This window comes from Protopterus annectens, chromosome 8.part1 (assembly GCF_019279795.1).
Source record: "Protopterus annectens isolate FY-2018-M chromosome 8.part1, PAN1.0, whole genome shotgun sequence".
Lineage (NCBI taxonomy): Eukaryota > Metazoa > Chordata > Ceratodontiformes > Protopteridae > Protopterus > Protopterus annectens.
The window spans coordinates 16,084,119-16,105,163 of record NC_056742.1 but is presented as its reverse complement, the minus strand read 5'-3'; positions in this window follow the sequence as shown (position 1 = coordinate 16,105,163).

Here is a 21,045-nt window from a genome sequence, read left to right as displayed (position 1 = left end):
GGTCATGCATTAGGCTGACTGTGATGATCCTCATTTCCACACAAGATGAAGCCAGCAAGCAGCCCCAACTCATTCCTTCAAGCATGAAAGTGGTTTCTCTGGTCTCTGCTGCAGAAATCATACTTCCTTATTTATTTATTTATTTAAATTTGTTGACCGGGAGTGTCCGACTGGACGTGGGTCCATTTTCAGCAGAGGCCCAGGGAGAAAAGCTCCACAGTAAAATAAACAGACAGTAGTTACATTGGATTACATAGCGATTAACAATTTAACATAGAAATTACTTACAACATATTTACAGGGATAAATGTATCTCCAAACACCATTATACTAGGTGACTTCAATTACCCAAATATAGACTGGGAACACTACTCAAGCCCAAACACTCTGGCCCAAACGTTCCTGGAATTCATAAAATCAAATGCCATGGAACAACTAGTCACCATCCCCACAAGAGGAGAAAACATACTTGATCTCATCATCACAAACATGGGAGCACAATGTTCAACACCTGAAGTATACCCCTCACTGGTGAGATCAGATCACAAGCTAATCTTGCTGGAGGTCCTCATCCCACCCCCACCTGAAACAAAAAAAAACACAGTAAAGAACTTCTCAAAAGCTGACGTCACACTTCTAAAGACTAGTGTGGTCTCCTTTAAGGCCCCCGAGCCTGCGCTAAACACTACGCAAGCCGCTGAATCACTTACAAATGCCTTCTACCAGCACCTGCAGGACTGCATGGATCAGGCAATCCCAAACAAAACAAAGACTCTCTGTACCAAAGGCAGGCATCCAGTCTGGTGGACCCCAGCCATAAACAAACTCTACAACAAAAGGAGGAAGCTACTACAAGATAGAGCTAAATCCTTAAGAGGTAAGACACCTTTGATCATTATAAGTAAAAAGCTAAGAGCTCTCATAAAATCATCCAAAGCAAATTTTGAGAAAAAAATAGCTAAGGACTCAAAAGACAATCATAAGGCCTTCTTTAGCTATGTTAGAAACCTGGGAGGAAGCTCCCAGATATGCTCAGAATTAGTTCAAAACGATGTGAAGATTACTGATCCTACAGACATTGCCAACATACTGGCTGACAGGTTCAGTGCAAACTTCACCCCACCCTCCCCCCAAAAGGAGATATATCTATACCAAATGATAGTAGCCCCCCAAACATCTCTAATGCCCAGGTGAAAACTGCTCTCTCCAAGGCAAAAAACACTGCATCCATGGGACCTGATGGTGTCCCCGGATGTGTACTCCACGAACTCAACGAGGAATTAAACCCACAGTTAGGACAGCTGTTTAATCTCAGTCTCACCTCTGGATACGTACCCAGGGAGTGGCGCACAGCGACTGTGGTCCCACTTCACAAAGACGGTGCCTCCACCGACCCTGGAAATTACCGTCCCATTAGCTTGACAAGCCTTATCTGCAAAGCCATGGAAAGGATCATAATGGATCTCATAAATAAAGACATAGGGAATTTGCAGACTCTGGATCAAACCCAGTTTGGCTTTGTCAAAGGCAGATCATGCCTTCTAAACTTGGTTGACTTCTTTGAAACGGTCACCAAGGCCATTGATGAGGGTAAGGCAGTCCATACAGCCTACCTGGACCTAGCAAAGGCCTTCGATACAATACCCCACTCGGGTATCATTGAAAAACTCATCAGCCTAAAGGTAAACCCATACGTCACAAGATGGGTTGCAAACTGGCTGAGTGACAGAACCCACAGGGTCAGAGTTGCTGGCGCCATGTCAGACTCAATGCCTGTCACAAGTGGTGTCCCACAGGGCTCAGTCCTGGGCCCACTCTTGTTTGGCATCTACTTCTCCGAAGTACAAGCAAACACAGGAGGGTTATGGCTGACCAAGTTTGCAGATGACTGCAAACTGGGCGCCATAGTCGAAAACACATCTGACACAGATATCCTTCAGAAGGGCCTCACAGAAACGGATAACTGGTGCCAGAGCCATGGCCTAAAGTTAAATGCCAAAAAATGCATAGTCATACCCTTTGGGAAAATCAAGGTTACCCCTAGCTACCATATAAGAGGCAATCCACTGAGCACAGAAAAAGTTATCAGGGACCTGGGGACCCAGGTTGACAGTAACCTTTCATTCGACACTCATGTTGCTAAAATAGTTATGAAGACCTTCTAAATTGCCCACCTGATCATGAAGGGTTTCACATCTAGATCAAGGGAGGTCATAGTCTCCCTGTACTCATCACTCATCAGACCAATGATTGAGTACAATGCCCCATTCGGAATGTATCTGACCCGACACTTGCAGCAGCTGGAGAGGCCCCAAAAGTTCCTCACCAAAAGGATAAAAGGTCTCAAAGATATGTCTTATGCTGCCCGGCTGAAAGAACTCCAGCTCTATTCAGTTGCTTACCGCCTGCTCAGAGGTGACCTGTGCCTGACATACAAGGCCATGTCAAACCCAGATTTGATGAACATGCTTCACCTCAAAAAATCGAAATCTCTTAGAGCCAAAAGGGCAGGAGACCTAAACCTAGACACAGCTATTAATAGGACGTGCTGGAGGGATAGATTCATCACCCAAAGACTCCCTATGCTGTGGAACAAAATCCCAGTATATGTGAGGCAGAGCACCTCGCTGGCTTTGTTCAAGAGGAATCTTGACCAATGGATGGGAGATCACAGATATACCCCAGGGATTACCTCAGTGTCTCTGCTCGACAGAGGCACTGCAAAATAATGGGCATAGTTTCTCCAAACTAAAGGGGTGGCGTAAGCCACAAAACTATGGGCTAGGCTTGTAAATGCCCTCGGGCAGATAGCCTAGTATAAACCTATGAACCTATGAACCTAAGAACATAGTACATCAGTAGACAACTAGAATCTTTATCTGTGAAGTACATAACAGGCATTAACAAATGTAACAATGAGAAGTTCCTGCTGTATAATAAGTACTAGGCTTATGAGCATCTGAGCTTGCTATAATCAAGGTAGTTAGTGGAGTGGAAAGAAAGGTAGTAGTTGGATGGGGTGGATGATATTAGAGTGGGAGTTGCAAGGGCATAGCCAGCATGTTTTTAGGTGCGCTTTTAATAAAGTTTTGAAGTTGATGAATGATGGTACGGAGGTAATTGTGGGTGGGAGTGAGTTCCATAATTTGGCTATGACGCAAGAGAATAGTGCTTCACCAGCAGAGTTATTGGCTTTAGTGATCTGCAAGTGATTTTTGTTGCTGGATCTTAGTGGTCTGGTGGTGCGATAGGGTTGGAGTAGATTCTGGAGGGATGGGACATTTAGTGGATGGTTTACTAGTTTGTGGGCAAGTGAGAGTTGATACCACTGAAGGAGGTGAAGGAGTTCAAGCCAGCCCAGTTCAGCAAGAGAGAGACAGTGGTGACTACAGTAGGATGCCCCTGTGGCGAATTTGGCGATTTTGTTGTAGCAGGTCTCTAGCTTGTTTAGATCACATTGCCTTAGGTTGGTATATACTGGAGAGGCATAAAGTAGGGTGGAGATAAGGTGGGAATTTGCTATTGAAATCTTTGCTGCTTTGGTGAGAAATTGTTTATTTCTGTATAATGCTCCTAGTTTTTTGTGGACTTTTTTTATGGTCATGGATATGTGAATGTCAAATTTTAGTTTATTGTCTATTTCCACTCCTAGCAATTTGGTGTGTTCAGTCGGGTATATAGTGGTGTTGTCTTTTGCTGTGATGTTAAAGTGAGAGTTGTTCTGAGTATGTTTGGTGGGTTGGAAGATGAGTAGTTTAGTTTTGTTTGGGTTGAGTATTAATTGGGCATCGGATAACCATGTTTCAACAGAGGAAAAGGCTTCCTGTGTGACTTTTTGCAGTTTGGGTAGGGACTGGGCTGAACAGATGATGGTCGAGTCATCTGAGTATTGGATGAGTGTGCCATGTTTGGTGGCAGAGGCTAGATTATTGGTGTAAACAGAGAACAGTAGGGGTCCAAGGATGGATCCTTGGGGAACCCCTATGGAGACAGATAGTTGGGGAGATATGTCATTTTGCCATACAACGGATTGTTGGCGGTCAGACAGGTAACTCTGAAACCAGTTGGTGACTGATTGTGAGAAGGACAGGTTATTGAGGACAGAGATAAGTTGTTTGTGTGGGACCATGTCAAATGCTTTAGATAGGTCTAGGAAAGTAGCAGAGGAGAGATAGCCATTGTTTTTATGCTGAAGGATAGTGTTAGTAAAGGAGAGTAAGACAGTGGTGGTGCTATGGTTTGGTCGGAAACCATGCTGAGTACTGGAAAGGAGATTGTTAGTAAGGAGGTAGTCTGAGACCTGAGAGTGTATGCATCTCTCTAGTATTTTGGAGAGTGGAGAGAGAATAGCTATGGGGCAGTAATTGGTTAGTTCTGCAGAGGGTCCGCCTTTGTGGAGGGGAATTATATGTGAGACTTTCCACAATGTGGGAGCGTAACTTTCTGACAGAGATCGGTTAATCAAGATGGATACTGGGTAGGCCAGAGCATCAGCTGTGATTTGTAGGTATTCACTTGGGAGGTTGTCTGCTGCTAATTTGGTGGGTTTAAGTTTAGTTAAGAGTTTTTTTATGTTGGAGGTAGGTACAGGAGAAAAAGAGAAGGCAGTGGGGAGATTACTAGTTGAAGGTGTGGGTTGGAGGGGAGGGGGGTTGTGTTGTTTAGCTAGTGATAGTATGGTTTGGGTGAAGTGTGTGTTGAATGAGGTACTTATATGCTTGTGAGTGCTCACAATGTTCTTCTATACCCAGCAAAGGTAAGCGAGCCATGTCCTTTACTTCTCTCCCTTCCTGATTGGATTCTTCAGTTTGCCAGAGCTGACATTTGAATCCTGTTGCCTGGGTCAGAGTAAGAGCTGATTTAATGTATATTCATGAGACTAATGTGAACATTAATTTCATTCCTTTGACCATTTATGGTGCTTGAAAATGAATATAGCCTGTGTGGAAAAAAATAACTCTCACCATCATAAACAAAAACAAAAAAAAAAATACTTTCAACAGTACTACCTTGGGTCTTGCACAAACTACCTTGGGTCTTGCATGAACTACAGAACGAACTAACCCCCCACCTAAACACACTGTTCAACCTCAGCCTCTCCACAGGCTATGTGTCCATAGAATGGTGCACAGCAACGGTTATTCCACTCCACAAAGGAGGGGCCACAACTGACCCTTGTAACTATCGCTCCATAAGCCTGACTAGCCTGGTCTGCAAGGCTATGAAGCGCATCATCATAGAACTCATTAACAAAGACATTGGGAACCTCCAAACACTTGACCTGACCCAGTTTGGCGTTGTTAAGGGCAGATCATGCCTACTAAACCTGGTTGACATCTTTGAGACAGTCACCAAGGCCATAGATGAGGGGAAGGTAGTTCACACAGCCTACCTTGACCTCACCAAGGCTTTTGACACCATTCCCCACCTGAGAATTATAGAAAAACACACCAGCCTGAACATAAACCCCTACATCACGAGATGGGTTGCCAACTGGCTTACAGCCAGAACTCACACTGTAAGAATAGCGGGCTCCAGGTCCGACTCTAAACCAGTCACAAGTGGTGTCCCACAAGGTTCGGTCCTGGGACCCCTACTGTTCGGCATATACTTCTCAGAAGTACAGGCAAACATAGGAGGACTATGGCTAACCAAGTTCGCCAATGACTGCAAACTGGGAGCCATAACTGACTCTCTGGCTGACACGAACATTCTCCAAAAGGGCCTTACTGAGATGGATACCTGGTGTCAAAGTCATGGTCTCAAGTTAAATGCCAAAAAATACATAGTCATCTCATTTGGGAAAAACAAAACACCCATGAATTACCACATAGATGGCAGCCACCTTAATACAGAAGAGGTAATAAGAGATCTGGGAACCCAGGTAGATAGTAATCTCTCCTTTGACAATCATATTGCCAAACTACTTAGGACATCCTTCTATGTAGCCCATCTAATTACTAAAGGGTTTGCATCTAGAAATAAAGAGGTTATAGTGCCCCTCTACTCATCACTCATCAGACCCATCATAGAGTAACAATGCCCCATTTGGGATGTCCCTCACAAGACACTTCCAACAGCTGGAAAGACCACAAAAGTACCTCACCAAGAGGATTACTGGTTTCAAACATATGTCCTATGCAGCCCAACTGGAAAAACTCCAGCTGTACTCAGTGGCATATTGCTTACTCAGAGGTGATCTCTGCCTGACTTACAAAGCCATGTCCAACTCAGAATTGATGGACATGCTCCACCTAAAGAAATCCAAGTCATTGCGAGCCACTCGCTCTAGTGAGCTAAACTTCGCCACAACAATAAATAGAATATGCTGGAGGGATAGATTCCTGTCACAGAGACTCCCCATGCTTTGGAATAAAATTCCTAACTATATTAGGCAGAGCCCCTCACTAACACTCTTCAAGAGGAACCTTGACGAGTGGATGGGTAACAGAAAATACACCCCTGGGATCACTTAATTGGCTCTTCTTGACAGAGGCTCAGTTAATTAATCAATGGGGAGGCAAAAGCGGACACACTCTGGCTAGGCTTATAAATGCCCTTGGGCAGATAGCCTAGTACCTACCTATGAACCTATGAAAGTTTTTTGAAAGACAGTTACCTCATGTAGGCTGTATGAAATCTGCACACAAAGAGTAATCAGTGAAAATGGTCAGGCTTTCCGTATTGAATTTGTGGGAGAGTAAAGCATACCATAGGAGCAATATTTTAGCAGCAGTCTGTAGTAGAATCAATTGGAATCTGTCATGATGTTCCCCAGTGTCATCATCTCATTGCTTTTGGTTCTACACTAACAGCAGTTAAATATCCTACTATTTGCTTTGTCTTAGCACTCCACTTTTCTTGTATAAGATCTTGTCAATGCAGTTTCCCCACCAGCTGTGGCTGGTGCAGCCTCAATATATAATCATTTGCCAGCTGAACTATTAGTTGTGCAAGTTTTAGTGTAATTTCTGAGGTGATAGTCATATTCTCTATGCTTCAGGAATGAACGTGATAAGTGGTAGTCCCTGTGACCATGCTAGTTTTACCTGTCAGGCTACAGTATTCTGTAGTTTGAAAACAAAACATATAATTAGATATGTTTTGAGAATAGAACACTTTTTAAGAAATTTCCCAAGCTTTAACCCTTAATGACCAGGACCTGTTTTGTATATTTTATTCTATAAATGGATGCAAAACGTAGTTTGAGGGCCATTTTTTAGCAATGTATATGGCTGCAGGTACTGCTCTATTTCATGCTGGAAATTAAAAGACAAATCATAATATGTGGGAAATCTCTCTTACACTTACATGACAAATAGAGAGACACTATTGTTTCACATTTGGAAGTAATGGTTGGGAGGCCACTTTTTTGGGTTATTGGCTAAAAAGCTTTTACATGCCTCATGCATTACTGTATGTGCTGACCAGTCACTCAGCTGTAGTTTAGTGCAGTGATGAAATTTCATAACAAAATAGCATTTTTAGAACAATAAGTGGATGTTTTTGGTATTAAGGATTTGAATGTGGTAGCCGGATAATACAAATAGCCATCAGAACAGCCACTAATTATCTGTGCCTATAATTTCTTACCTTCATCACATCAGGCCTTGTGTGTTTCAACTGGCCCTATTAATGTGTTTAAACATTTTTTTTTTCTGACAACTAACCACCTGGTTAGAGTTACTTACATACTCTTTGTTAGTAGCCAGCCTCTGATGAAACAGCATCTGTGAGATATGGGCCCACCTTTCATAATTTAACACTTACTGTAGACCATGTTGACTTTTGATGGATGTGGTGGTATTTGTCCAGTTAGCATCATATTGGTTTTGAGAAAAAAGTGTTTTATTTTATTTTGCTCTTTTTTTCTTTTTCTTTCTTTTTTGACAGGGTTTGTCTGACTAGTTTTAGTCAAAAAAACATTTTAGCTGAGGCCTGGGAAGAAGTGTTCAGCTATATTACAGGTATTTTTAAACAGACATTCAGTAATGTACATGAACATACATTAAATATTATACATTAACTATTACATATACATTTGCTAAGTAGAGTAAATTTATGTGAAATAAAATAAACTATTACAGTACAAAAGATACTTATGCATTTAATAGATATTGAACAGAGGATTTGATGTGGTGTATTAGTGGGTTTGTTAAACAGATAATAGATCTTGTGATTAGTTATCATAAATTCAAAGAAATGGAAGTGAAGGCAAGAACTTCATAGGGTAGTAAATATTGATACTGGTGGGTTCTACTATGAAATGTTGACTTCCTGAAAGTCAGTTTTCTGACAGAATGAAAAAAATGCCTGAAATTAAGAAGTGTGAAAAACCAGTTTTAGGTGTATTTGCAGGGGAGTGGGGCAAGCTCCTTGTGCCCTCCAATGTGGGGAACACGTATCTTAACACCCTTTAAACTTATATATACGAACTCCACAGTCATACCAACTCAAATAAGGGAGAAATCTCTCTGAACAAGTGAATCATTGCCAGCACACAATTAGAAATTGCACCAGCAATGCTTTCCTACAGGAAACAGCATTCAACATTATGCCATTTGTCTTTTTTTTCTGTGTGCTACACACACTGAAGCAATATCACCTCAAAAATACATAGTTAACCATATTGTAGTTAAGAGGTGGGATATTAAACAGGTTCAGAGACAATTATATATGCCTTATCATATGGTTTATATATTAGAAGTAAAGCGGTGGGGGTGGCAAGTAGTGACATAAAAACTATGACTGGTAGGTGTTAATAAAACTATTCAGGTGTTGGCAAAGACTAGTTGTGAAGCATAGGATTCTGAGAGAAAAAAAATATTTGATATTTGATTTTATTTCTGTTTTTCATTTTTTTTCTCATTCTTTTATTGAAAATTTTAACAAAACACTATATGATATAAATATTATAAAACAAATATACATATCTAAAAGAACAATAATAAACAACTAAAACAACTATTTATAATGGTGTCTACTATAAAACAAAGTTCATTAAACAGAAAAAGAAATGTGATAACAGTAGTAGTTAATTATTAAAGTCTGCTTATCCAGAAGTTCAACCATATATTATATGAAGAGCTGATTCTAGATGTTTTTGTCTTGATTGTGATAAGTTCAAGATGACAGACTTCAGTTGCCGAGTGTACAAATTCCTTCATAGTAGGAGTAGCCTGATTCTTCCAGTTCTTGGTGATGATTTTTCTTGCTTATGTTAAAATACTCATAAAAGAGGATATTTTATTTTTGTGACACAAGTGGAAATAGGTGTAATAAATAAAATAACAGATTTGGTCAGCATAAATTTATCATTAAAAAAGAATGTAAGAGAAAATTCATATTATCCCAATATGTTTTAAGTTTTATAAAACACGTGCTGCCAGTCAGCTTTAACATCTGCACCTCCAACATCCTATGTCTTTATTAAACATCAATTCAACTTTATGTGGTATGATAAAGGTTCTATGTAAGAACTTACCCACTTACTTACACTCTTCCTCTTCTCCTCTCCATCCAAATCATTCCTTTATATTCTCACATACTTACATTATATCTTATCCCTGCCCTATTTTTCTCCATTCCTTCTTCCTATCTAGCATTCCTCCCTTACCTTACCTTACCTCTTCACCTATCCTCATCCTTCTTTCTCCACTTTCTTGTCTATTCACCTCTTTGTTTTCTAGCCTCTATCCCCTCCTTTCTTGGCTGCTATCTAGTGTTTTACCTCCTCCATGTACTTTCTCTTACCATATTCTACTTCTTTTAAATAGATTTAATCAAATTCTTTACTTTGTTACATTTTACTGTGTAAGGATATCAGGAATGGTAAGTGATGACTATATGTTTGAAAAAAATGTTTCAGGTTAAGGGGAATGCTAACTAGAAGGTGCTACCCTGGATTATGTTTAGAAAACATATTTCAGGAAGTTGAGAAAAAGAGGAAGCAAGGACATTTTTCCCTCTGCTTGGAACAAGAGAGGGGGATAATGTTATCCCTTTAGGATGAAATAGTTTTGTATTGGACAGGCAGACCAATTTTTGGAGGTCCCTTGTTTTGCCTTACAACCTCCATTTTTGGGAGATTTGTAATATCATTCAAAAAACTGGTGCTTGTTTGGGTTTATTTGGGGTTTATTTGAATAAAATTGGACAGAATCAGTTGGTCATATATGAAAAGGATACTTGTTTTAAGATTTTGATGGAGGCCCCTACCAAGAGTAAAATTGATGGTAAAATGGTAACATGTTGACACTGTTCCCAATATAGATTTGTTTTTGAGGGATCCAATTGATATTTAGAGAGTTTTAGAATTATAAGACCTATGTCTAGATGTTATTGTGATAGTAAAGATATTGTGTATGTGGCCACGTGTCAAAGGTGTCAATGTTTTTACACTGGGAAGACCATAAGGCCCCTAAAAATAGGATTTACTAGCATCAGCTGAATATTCATGGGGCTGATGAAAGGAATGCCTTATTAAAGCATATCAAAGATAACCTTTCACATTTTTTTAAATTCATGGCTATAGACCATATGGTGTTGGGATTGAGAGGAGGCCCCACTAACTTTTTAAGAATACAAGGGATTGAGGTAGCAGATCAGATGTAACACCTCGGTCCCTCCTGGTTTGAATGATATGATGTATGTCAGTAGTGTACTGAAGTAAAAAACTTCATTGGCTATTTAGAGATTTTTTGTAACATTTTGACATGGGTGTTTGTCATTTTGGGTTGATCTTATAGGTTTTGCATTTTAACAGAGTAGTTGGGGTTAATTTCCAATTTTTTTACATTTCTTATGTTCCATTAGCAGTTTTTCATATTTCTTTAGCTGATGTTTAATATTTCTTTGCTCAGTTTTATATTGTTCTGTCTGATATATGTTCACAGTTAAATTTGTCTGCCAGACTTAAGTAGTTTTTAAGAAATAATGTTTTAGGGCACTGATACATGATTTGATTGTATTGTATAATTTACTGAATTGTTTTTTATTGAGATGTTATGTGATACATTCTGTGTGTAAAAGTATTTGATTGGGAGCAGTGGGTATTCTGATGAAGTCCTTTACACCTAGGACAAAAGTACTTAATTTAGTTAATAGATTTTAGGAGTCATAGCTCCATACATGTTTTTCTTTTCTTTTGTTTTATAAGTTTTTACTTTGGTTTTGTTATTGGTATTTACTGCATTTAGTAATCTACCTATGATGTTTATAATTCTCATGATGTTTATAATATGTTTCCCTGTGATGCAGAATTATTATGATGTCCATAATTTCCATTTTATCCTTCTCTAAATCTTGTAAAATTTGTCTTTGGAGATTTTCTCCCCGGGACTCTGCTGAAAATGGGCTCATCACCCAGTCAGACTATCCTGGTTAACACATATTACACTTCCAAGAGAATATCCTCCACCTTAGTGATGAAGTAGTTTGTTTTGAAAATTGGGATATTAGCTTTTATCATTCTCACTTGGAGAGTTATTATTAACAAGTCTAAAATAATCCCAATAGCTTTCTCTGTAACATACTGTTGATTTCTTATGTACCTTATATATTTTATATAGAAGTCTCTTTTCAGTTATATTATGGTGCATTAGAACAATGAGTAAATCAATGAATGTAGGGAAATCATTTCTAACTATTAGTTGCATTAGATTAATCTTATGTTCAGCCAATTGTCTATAATTTTGAATTTCCAACCACATGTCTTTGCTTAAGTCAAAATTATTAATGATATGGTCAGCATTTTGCAACTTTCCATTATCTAGTAATCGATACCATTATAACAGGTTTTGTCTTTAAATATAGCCATTGTTGTTAAATTAAATATATTAATACTACTGAGTCCAGGCAACTGGAAATACAAAGAAAATATGTGCTTTATATTCAGGGTTCCTGAAAATAACATTTTAAAGGGGATTATTACCATATTAATATAATAAGAGTTAACTGGTTTGTTTTCTATAAAAGTCTTTTACCAATGAATGCAATTTATTAGTAGCTATTTTAGTATGATATGATTTTGTTAAATTATTGGATTTACACCAAATACCTCCCTGAATATCTTTCCATTTGGTATTATAATTGTTATTTAACCAATAAATTATTGTCAACAATTGAGGATAAGGAATATATTTCTAAATCTGGAAGACCAATACCACCAGAAGTCCAGTCTCTAATGTGATGATTTAAACCAAGTCTATGCTTATTAGGAAACCAAAAAAATAACCAAGTAAAATGAATCTGGAGTGGCAGATAAAAGAATCATTTAATAAGTGCAAATACAAACTAAAAAAAAAACAAAAAACAAACTTGTTGCACAAATAACCAAAAGGTAAGCACTTTCGTTTGTACTAATGACAAACTTCCTCTGAGCAATACACATAATTTCCTTCTAGTTTAAAAATGTTAGTGAAAATCAAATTACATTTCTCATTTGCCCATCTCCCTATGAGTCATAATGACACACCCCTATTTCACTTACACTATATCAAAGTGTAGGCAAACTACAATGATAAATAGAGGTGTGTCATTATGACTCATAAGGAGATGAGCAAATGAGAAATGTAATTTGATTTTGGTTATTTGTGCAACAAGTTTGTTTTTTTTTTTGTTTTTAGTTTGTATTTGCACTTATTAAATTATTCTTTTATCTGCCAGTCCGGATTATTTTTACTTGTTTTTTTGGTCTTTTTGTGGCTTTCATTGTTTGGTTATTAGGAAACCATATAAATATCAGAAACAAAGAATTATATTCTTATATTTTTTGGGGGGATGGGAGGGATAAAGACTGTCTTATATATAGAATTTTAGGAAATATAATCATTTTAATTAAGGAAAGTCTCTCTTCCATAGTGAAAAAATATTCCATTTATTAACAGAGTTTTTGTTATGGAATCTAAGTTATTCTTACAATTAAGTGAAAAAAGTATTCCCGTAACAGACTCAATGAAGGCTGTCCCAAAAACGTCACCAAAGTGCCAGTTCAACAAATCAGACTCTTCAGTCCAAAGATATATTTCCACAAGATTTAATGAATGAAAAACATAGAGCATAGGTTAAGCGCTTTCATTTCCAAAAAACGGAAACTTCTTTAGAACAACGCAACATCCGATGATATAAAAGGGGGCACAGTAGTCCTCAACTCTTACTTATTAAAAATGAAACTGCTGTTCGTGGTGACTTTCCTAGGAATTTCAAGAGCTCAGTACAATCCAAATGTACTACCAGGCCGAACGTCTATAGTTCATTTGTTTGAGTGGTGTTGTTATGATATGTGAAACTTCTAACTTATTTAACAAAAACAAAAGGAATTAGTATATACATAATATTCAAACACTCATTTGCTTGCTATAAAACTTATAAATTGCAGAAAATATAGCAGATCTTGTAGTCATTTGTTTATATTCTATTTATAAGAGCCTATTTAGTATTATAGTAAATCCAATCAATTCCTTCAGTTCTGAGAAAAAATAGATTAAGACAGATAAAAGACAATACATATAACATTATTTAGAACAATCTTGCTATATTACCAATATGCTATTATATATTATTGATAATTTGAGTAACTAAACTCACTTATGACTACAAGACTGTACGTGCTTGGATATTATGGCAGACACACATGATATTTCAAAGAACAAATAAACTTCTCTAAAAAAAATCTTTGTCTATTTGTGAGGACTTACATATGTAATTATCTTTCAAAATGTTTCTCTTCTATAAATAGGATATCATATTCACTAGAACATACTATAAGATATAAAACAGTAAAATAGTAACTGTGATGTCTAAAATAACTAATAGTATGGTCCCAAAATTATATTTGTACTGAGGGATAATATATGGTTGGTGACATACCCACTACAGTCTTTTTAAGAGAACATGAAGTCCCAGCTTATCAAAATGACTGTGTAATTTCATCTGACATTGTGGAAAACATGCTATTACTTTCATATTATTACTGCAAATCATTAGCGGACCGGAGTTCCGCTGTGGCGACCCCTAACCGGAAAAAAACGAAAGACACAGCAACAACAACAACAACCTCCTTTTTTATATGTCAGACTATCCATTAACTTTCAGAGCACAAGCTTCTAATATTGCCATGTATTTGGCTCCTCACATCCTGCTCAAAAAGCAGATCTTTACTGAAACCAACACAGATCATCACCACAAGCATTGTCATAAACATATACATATACATGTCTGTTCCCCACATATGCAGAACAAGTCAACCAATCAAGGGGCTGACATCAACAGACATAAACAAGATCAACCTCCCTTCTTTAAATTAATAGAACAGAATGTAATTTGAATAATATAATATCTTAGGATAAAAGCTGAATTGAAGAAACAAATTCTATATTGTGTATGGTTCCACAGAACTATAAAATGTATTACATAACTTAAAGAGAGAAATACAGGTTTTTACCAATGTTAAAATAATAAATTTGAGGTAAATGTAACAGAGAGTGCAAGTTAATTAACACCTTCTTACTATTTTGCATGTAATCTGTGTGTTAAAATCAAGCAACATTTTATCCAGTATTTTGCATACACATGCACACACAGGCAAAAATAACTCTGTATAAATTGTCCCCTGAGAGAAAACGGCAAGAAAGAAACATGGTATTAGAACCTACGCTGTGAGAGGGAAATGCCAATGTCAGTAAACAACTTTCATTCATGTTACACTGAGAAAGAAAGCTGTATAAGTGGTTAAAATCAACCTGCTCCCTGCCATTTAAGAACCTATGCTGCAACATAACTATTCAGTACACTCTCTCTCCTAGCAGAGGAGAGGAGAAGAAAAGAATAATTGACTGGTTTTAAAGTGAAATCCAAATGTTAAAACACAGAAATTGTCTTCATTGGGCCTGGCCAGGATGCTGACAGGTTAGCAGCAGATTTTTCCTGCTCTGCTGTTTTATTCTATTACTGACTGGAAATTTTATTTATAAGTTATCCCTTTTGTTTTTTAACCAAAAACTACTACTTCAAATTGTTCTGAAGGATAACTTCAAAACATTATTTATATATACCATTATTTTCCAGTCAAACTTTTGACTAGAAAATCTCTTCATTCATCATACAGAATGAGTTGCACAAAAATAAGCTCTCAGAACTCATCCTTGAAAAAATCTTTCAGTCTGTCTTAACCAGTATTCAAGATGTTTCATTTAAATTGGACAAAATGGACAATACGCTTGCCAATTTTAAAGAAAAGTGGTCAAAACAAATGGAGCAAATACAAGAGTCTCAACTAGTAGATATTACATATATTTTTGGATAGAAGATGTCTTAAATGACATAGAAGGGAGATTAACAGATGAAGAAAACACTGAATATTTATTGAAACAGAATACAATACTTTTGAACAAAATAGATACCTTGGAAAACAGATCTCAAGAAACATTATTTGTATCTTTGGTTTGCCTGAGAAAATAGAAGGGGGAAATATAACAAAATTTTTAGCATCCTCACTTCCTAAAATTCTTGATTTACCTGAAGCTATGTCTTATTGAATTGAGAGAGCTCATAGGTCTCAATTGTTCTATCCTCCAATAAGTATAACCCACCTCTGAGATCTACTGTTTTAAGTTTTTTCTTCATAGGTAAAAAATAAATTCTAAAAACAGCCTGGTCAAAATCTCTCATCAAGATGGATGATAAAATAATAAGATTTGACAATGCCTATTCTTCTACAGTGATGTCCAAGAAAGACAGCTTTCTACTTTTTCTAAAAGAATTAAAAAAAAAAAAACAGATCAAAGTATATTTACTTTCCCTGCCAGACTTAAAATATTTCTTTCAGATAAAACCAAAATATTTGAGGAGATAGACAATGCCATGTCATTCTTGAAAAAAAAAAAAAAAAATATATATATATATATATATATATATATATATATATATATATATATATATAAAATAAATCAAGTAGAAGAAATGAAAACAAAAAATATATAATAAATCAAGTAGAAAAAATGGATTGGAACAACATTTCCTTGAAAAGACATGCAGAAAGAAATAGTTGGAAATCTAATGAAAGAAAGCAGAAGTTGAAAGAAAAGTGACTTTTTATTTAAATTCTAATAACTAGTTTAGTTTACAATATTACTTGGTCAACATTAGCATCATATGTTTCTTTTCTAACATGTTAATATTCAAAGGAGGCTTGGAAATGCTCTACATCAAGGTAATTACTTTTCATTTTATTTCCTATCTTTCTTTTCTCTTTTTCTAATTTAATTCAAATTAATATTAATATACTTATATATAAGCTTAATATATACTTAAATAGCTTTCAGTAACTGGTAAATAATAATAATTTTATAATATCTTTAATAAAATTGCTTTGTTGTCTAGTGTGCACACAGGTTTCCTATAGTTATACAAGTTTATTAAATAGAGTTTTATATTTAATTTTCTTTTTTTTATTTATTATTGTTTTTCTCTTCTTCTAGGAATGTTGCTATATTAACTATTGATGCATTGTTATAATGTTAAATATATAATGTTATTATAACAAGTTTATTTAAGGGGTGGGGAAGGAAAGAAAATGCAGGTTTGCCAACTGTTCTGTATATTTATATTCAAATCCCTGGTTTATTGCTTAGATACCAGAGTCACAATACTTATATTTGAGTTAACGTTTCCTTTAATGGTTCATTAACCCAAAAAGTGGTTAGAGGTAGGGGAGTTTTAGTTTTTCTTTTTTGGAATGAATAGTTTGTTTGGGATACATGTTGTAATTTAGTTAAATGCTTAAAGAATGACTTTGACTAAAGACTGATGTGCTGAATAAAAAAGTGTATAGGGAGTGGGTGTGATTTATATGTCTTAGTGACTAAAGGACTAGGCTTGATTGATAGTGAATTGAGTTTAACGGACTTCATAATTACTGAATTCTGACAGCTTGAGCACTTACATTTAGGCTTTGAGAAGCCTTTTGCTTGTACTGCTTACTTTGATTTTCCCGCTAAGGTTACAAGCTCATCTTTTCTGTGCTGTATCAGGGTATAGACTCTTGATGACTACTACTACTCAGCACAATTGTTGCATCTGACAATGCACATAGAAAGGTAAAACCATAATATTAAACTTAAAGGCATAGTTGTGTTTCTAGTAACCAAAAATAATCATCCACTGCCAAAACCAAACAATTTCAACACTGCTCCGACACAATGAAGGCTGTCCAATTACCAAAATAACCAAATATCTATTTGACTCCAAAAATGACCGCCAAGAATAAAATAAAAATTTATTTCACTATTTAACAAAAAAGAAAGAACTGAAATGAACGAACATTGTAAATAAGGTAACAGATTTAGCGCTTTCATCTCCGTGCGGAGACTTCTTCAGAATATAGTTGTGTTTCTCCAAAAATCAGAAACGAGAGAGAATTAAGACAGAATTTATTTTTAATATTTGTCTAAATGACAGATTATATGAGTAAGTATGTGTGTGTGTGTGTGTGTGTGTGTGTGTGTGTGTGTGTGTGTGTGTGTGTGTGTGTGTGTTTATGTAAGTATGTATGCAAGATGTGTGTGTGAAAATATGGGCATGTCTGTGTACGGCAAATAGATGACTGTGAATGTGAATGTGCTTAGGTGTATCTTTATATGACATAACCACTTTTAATAAATTAAATAAATTAATTTTTTAGTGATTGTCAAACATGATAAAAATGTTATCATTCACTTCCTGATATCTGTTTCATATAGCTGAAGATTGCAGAAATAGAACCATTTAACAGTAATAAAAGTTCATATGACAGGGACTTACATTACATAGGCATACATTTTATTATAGGTTAGATAGGAATAGTTACATAATAATTACAAATACACAAGTTAGGTTACCTAAATGTCACCAGTTCTACTTCCTGCAATCTTTGAATCTATGAGAGAAAGTACTGAACTCAGAGTGAGATCACACAAGCAAGGGAAGAAATTGTACAAATAAAGCATTGCTAATTATAGGTGCAAAATGCAGGGAATTATGTTGATCTTACTTTAATATATCATACTATCAATTTTAGTTGTTTAGTAGTTAAAGATGAAAATGGAATAGCACTGTATTATATTAAGAATTAGAAGAAATATTTCATCTGATAAAGCAATATAAAGCAATTTTGAACAAGAAGTGAACAGAGATTAGGTGGTGTGAATTAGTACATGCCCTAGGCTTAAATAAAAGCCAATATATTTGCAAATGTTGCTGTTAATGACTTTCTCTCTATTGGAATTGTTTATAGTATTATTAATATCATCATAATTATTATTATTATTATTATTATTATAATTACTGCTAATAATAATTTTATTATGCAGTTGTTTACTGGGACATCTATAAGACCACAGTTATCATAACAAGGCCTGTACTTTGTGTGAAATACTGATGTTTATAGGTTGATAATTCTATAGTTTGCTTCAGTGAGTCATTCAAAAGATGGTGGAGGAATCACTATAAACAGTTATGCAGGATCTTCCCAGCTTTACAACATTTTGCAAGATTTTCAGGTTCAGTGAGAAAAGCCTTGCTATGACACTAATTAATGTTCCAGAACTTTTTTGTAGTAATTATCAGGAATGTGGTAGGGATATGATAATGCAGCTGTCATAACCAGGAAACATTGTATTTATTAAGTAAGGTAGGTAACAAAGATAATTGCACAGAGTTACTGTTGATGGTAACAACAAAATACTTAAACTCTTATAACCCTAACATCACTTGAAATTTAGTTTCCTGGTGTTAAATTCAAGATAGATGGGTTTTGACTGCCTTTAAGTCATCAGCTCAGGCTATAGTATAATAAAGAATCTCCTAGAATGGATCAAATGGAGTAACACTCTTCAAATAGTGTGGAAAGATTGCATTTATATTGCAACTAGCATTACATGAGTTTGAAAGTCAATATGCTAAGAATCATTATTTATTTCTTACTTATTGTATCATTTCATACTTCTCAAGATTATCTAATTCTTGACACTTAGATGATTTTTTCTCAGGTATTATATTTTCAAAATACTTACAGCTTCACTGATATTCATTATGTGGCGATGTTAAGAATAAGATGTTAATATTGTTTTTGAATAGCAGAAGAGGATTGGAATTATTCATGTTGGTGGGTGAGATAGTTTGGATAGTTTTACTATTCAAGCTAGGAGTTTTAGACTCCACGAAGGGAAGAAATGTTAAAAGAAGCATATGTTTAAACTTTAATGTAAATTTTTTTATTTGATTGGAAGATCAGAAGAAATTAATGGACAAACTCATAAGTAATGTCAGAACTTAAAAAACAAATAAATAAATGAAAACCTAATAAAGCACCATGTAATGATGATATAATGCCAGAACTTTATAAACTATTACCTAAAGAAGCTCTACATATTTTACATATTTTTTAATAATCAAAGATTTACAAAAAGCTTCTCCATCAAGGAAGTGCAAGTTTATTTTCCCATTTTTAATGGCAGATAAAAATCCAGCTCATTATTCCTCACATAGGCCAAACTCACTCTTAAACTTTGATTATAAAATATTCATTGTCATACGTGCAACAAGATTACAACAAATTCTACCATTTATGATAAATAATGATCAAACTGGATTTATAATAAACAGGAATACTTACGATAATATTAAAACAATATTAACCTTAATAGATTATGTAAATAAAAACAATAACTTAACATTGTTGAGTTTAGACATAAATAGTGCTTTTGATTCTGTTGATTGGACATATTTATTAATGGTTCTAGAGGAGTACAACTTTTCAAATTGTTTCATACAACTTATTCATTTACTTTATGAAAAATATTTTGCTTACATAAAAATAGATACATATTTATCAGGTCCAATTTCTATTACTAAAGGAACTAAGCAGGGTTGCCCATTATCACATCTACTATTTACCTTAATTATGGAACAATTTGCGAATTACATAAAATCGAGATAAGATATTAAAGGTATACAGATAAATAATAAATTCAATTCCAAGATATTATTATTTGCTGATGATATTCTTCTGACTTTAAATGATAATAAAACTTTCCTTAAGGCTGCATTCAATGCAACAGATTTTTTCCAGAAAACATCTGGGCTTACTATTAATAAAAATAAAACAAAAAACTTGCCAATAAATACAACTTATAATGATATAGAAGAAAGATTTTCCAAATATATAGTAAGAGATAAAAACAACCTATCTAGGAATAATGCTAACAAAAAACATTACGAATATAATACAAGAAAACTATAAAAATATTATAGATACAATCAATAATCTTATCAATAAATGGAATACATTTTATTTTTCCATGGAAGAAAGACTTTATCTAATAAAAATTATTTTACCAAAGCTTTTATATATAATGCAATCCCTTTGACTCTCTCCTCCTAAAAATGTATAAAACAATTTAATTCTTTAAATTTCTTTCGTATCCCAAAAATCTAGATTGGGAATAAATCATTGTATAAGAGACTGGTCCTTGGAATGAATAGGTATGCCAGATATAGAACTATATTCTTTATTGTCAGTTATAAAAACAATCTCTCTGTGGTCAAATAAAAACTACACTGCTAAATGGAAAGATATTAGAAAGCATATGTGTGGAAACAAATCAGATAGTATACACACACAGCAAAATCTAATAATGAATAAATTTAACTTCTTCTTGTCCACACAAATTCATTATGTGAGAGATGCATCTATATCAAGAACCTAGAATCCAGGGTTACCAGTCAGTCTATCTGATACTAAGCAGGTTGTCAGCATGCACACATCACCTATCAAACCAACACCACATACACCTACATATGCGGAGGTCCTTACATGAAGCTAACCTAAATGTCAGAGACATCCCTAACACAAACACAAGCACGCTTCACATGCTACATCCTATGCAGAACATAGTACACATAATATATCACACACCAGTGTTTCACCAACCAAGCCCCTAAGGCATAACACAAAAAACAAACATCTTAGTCATAGGTGACTCAATTTTGAGACACACAGATGTCCCT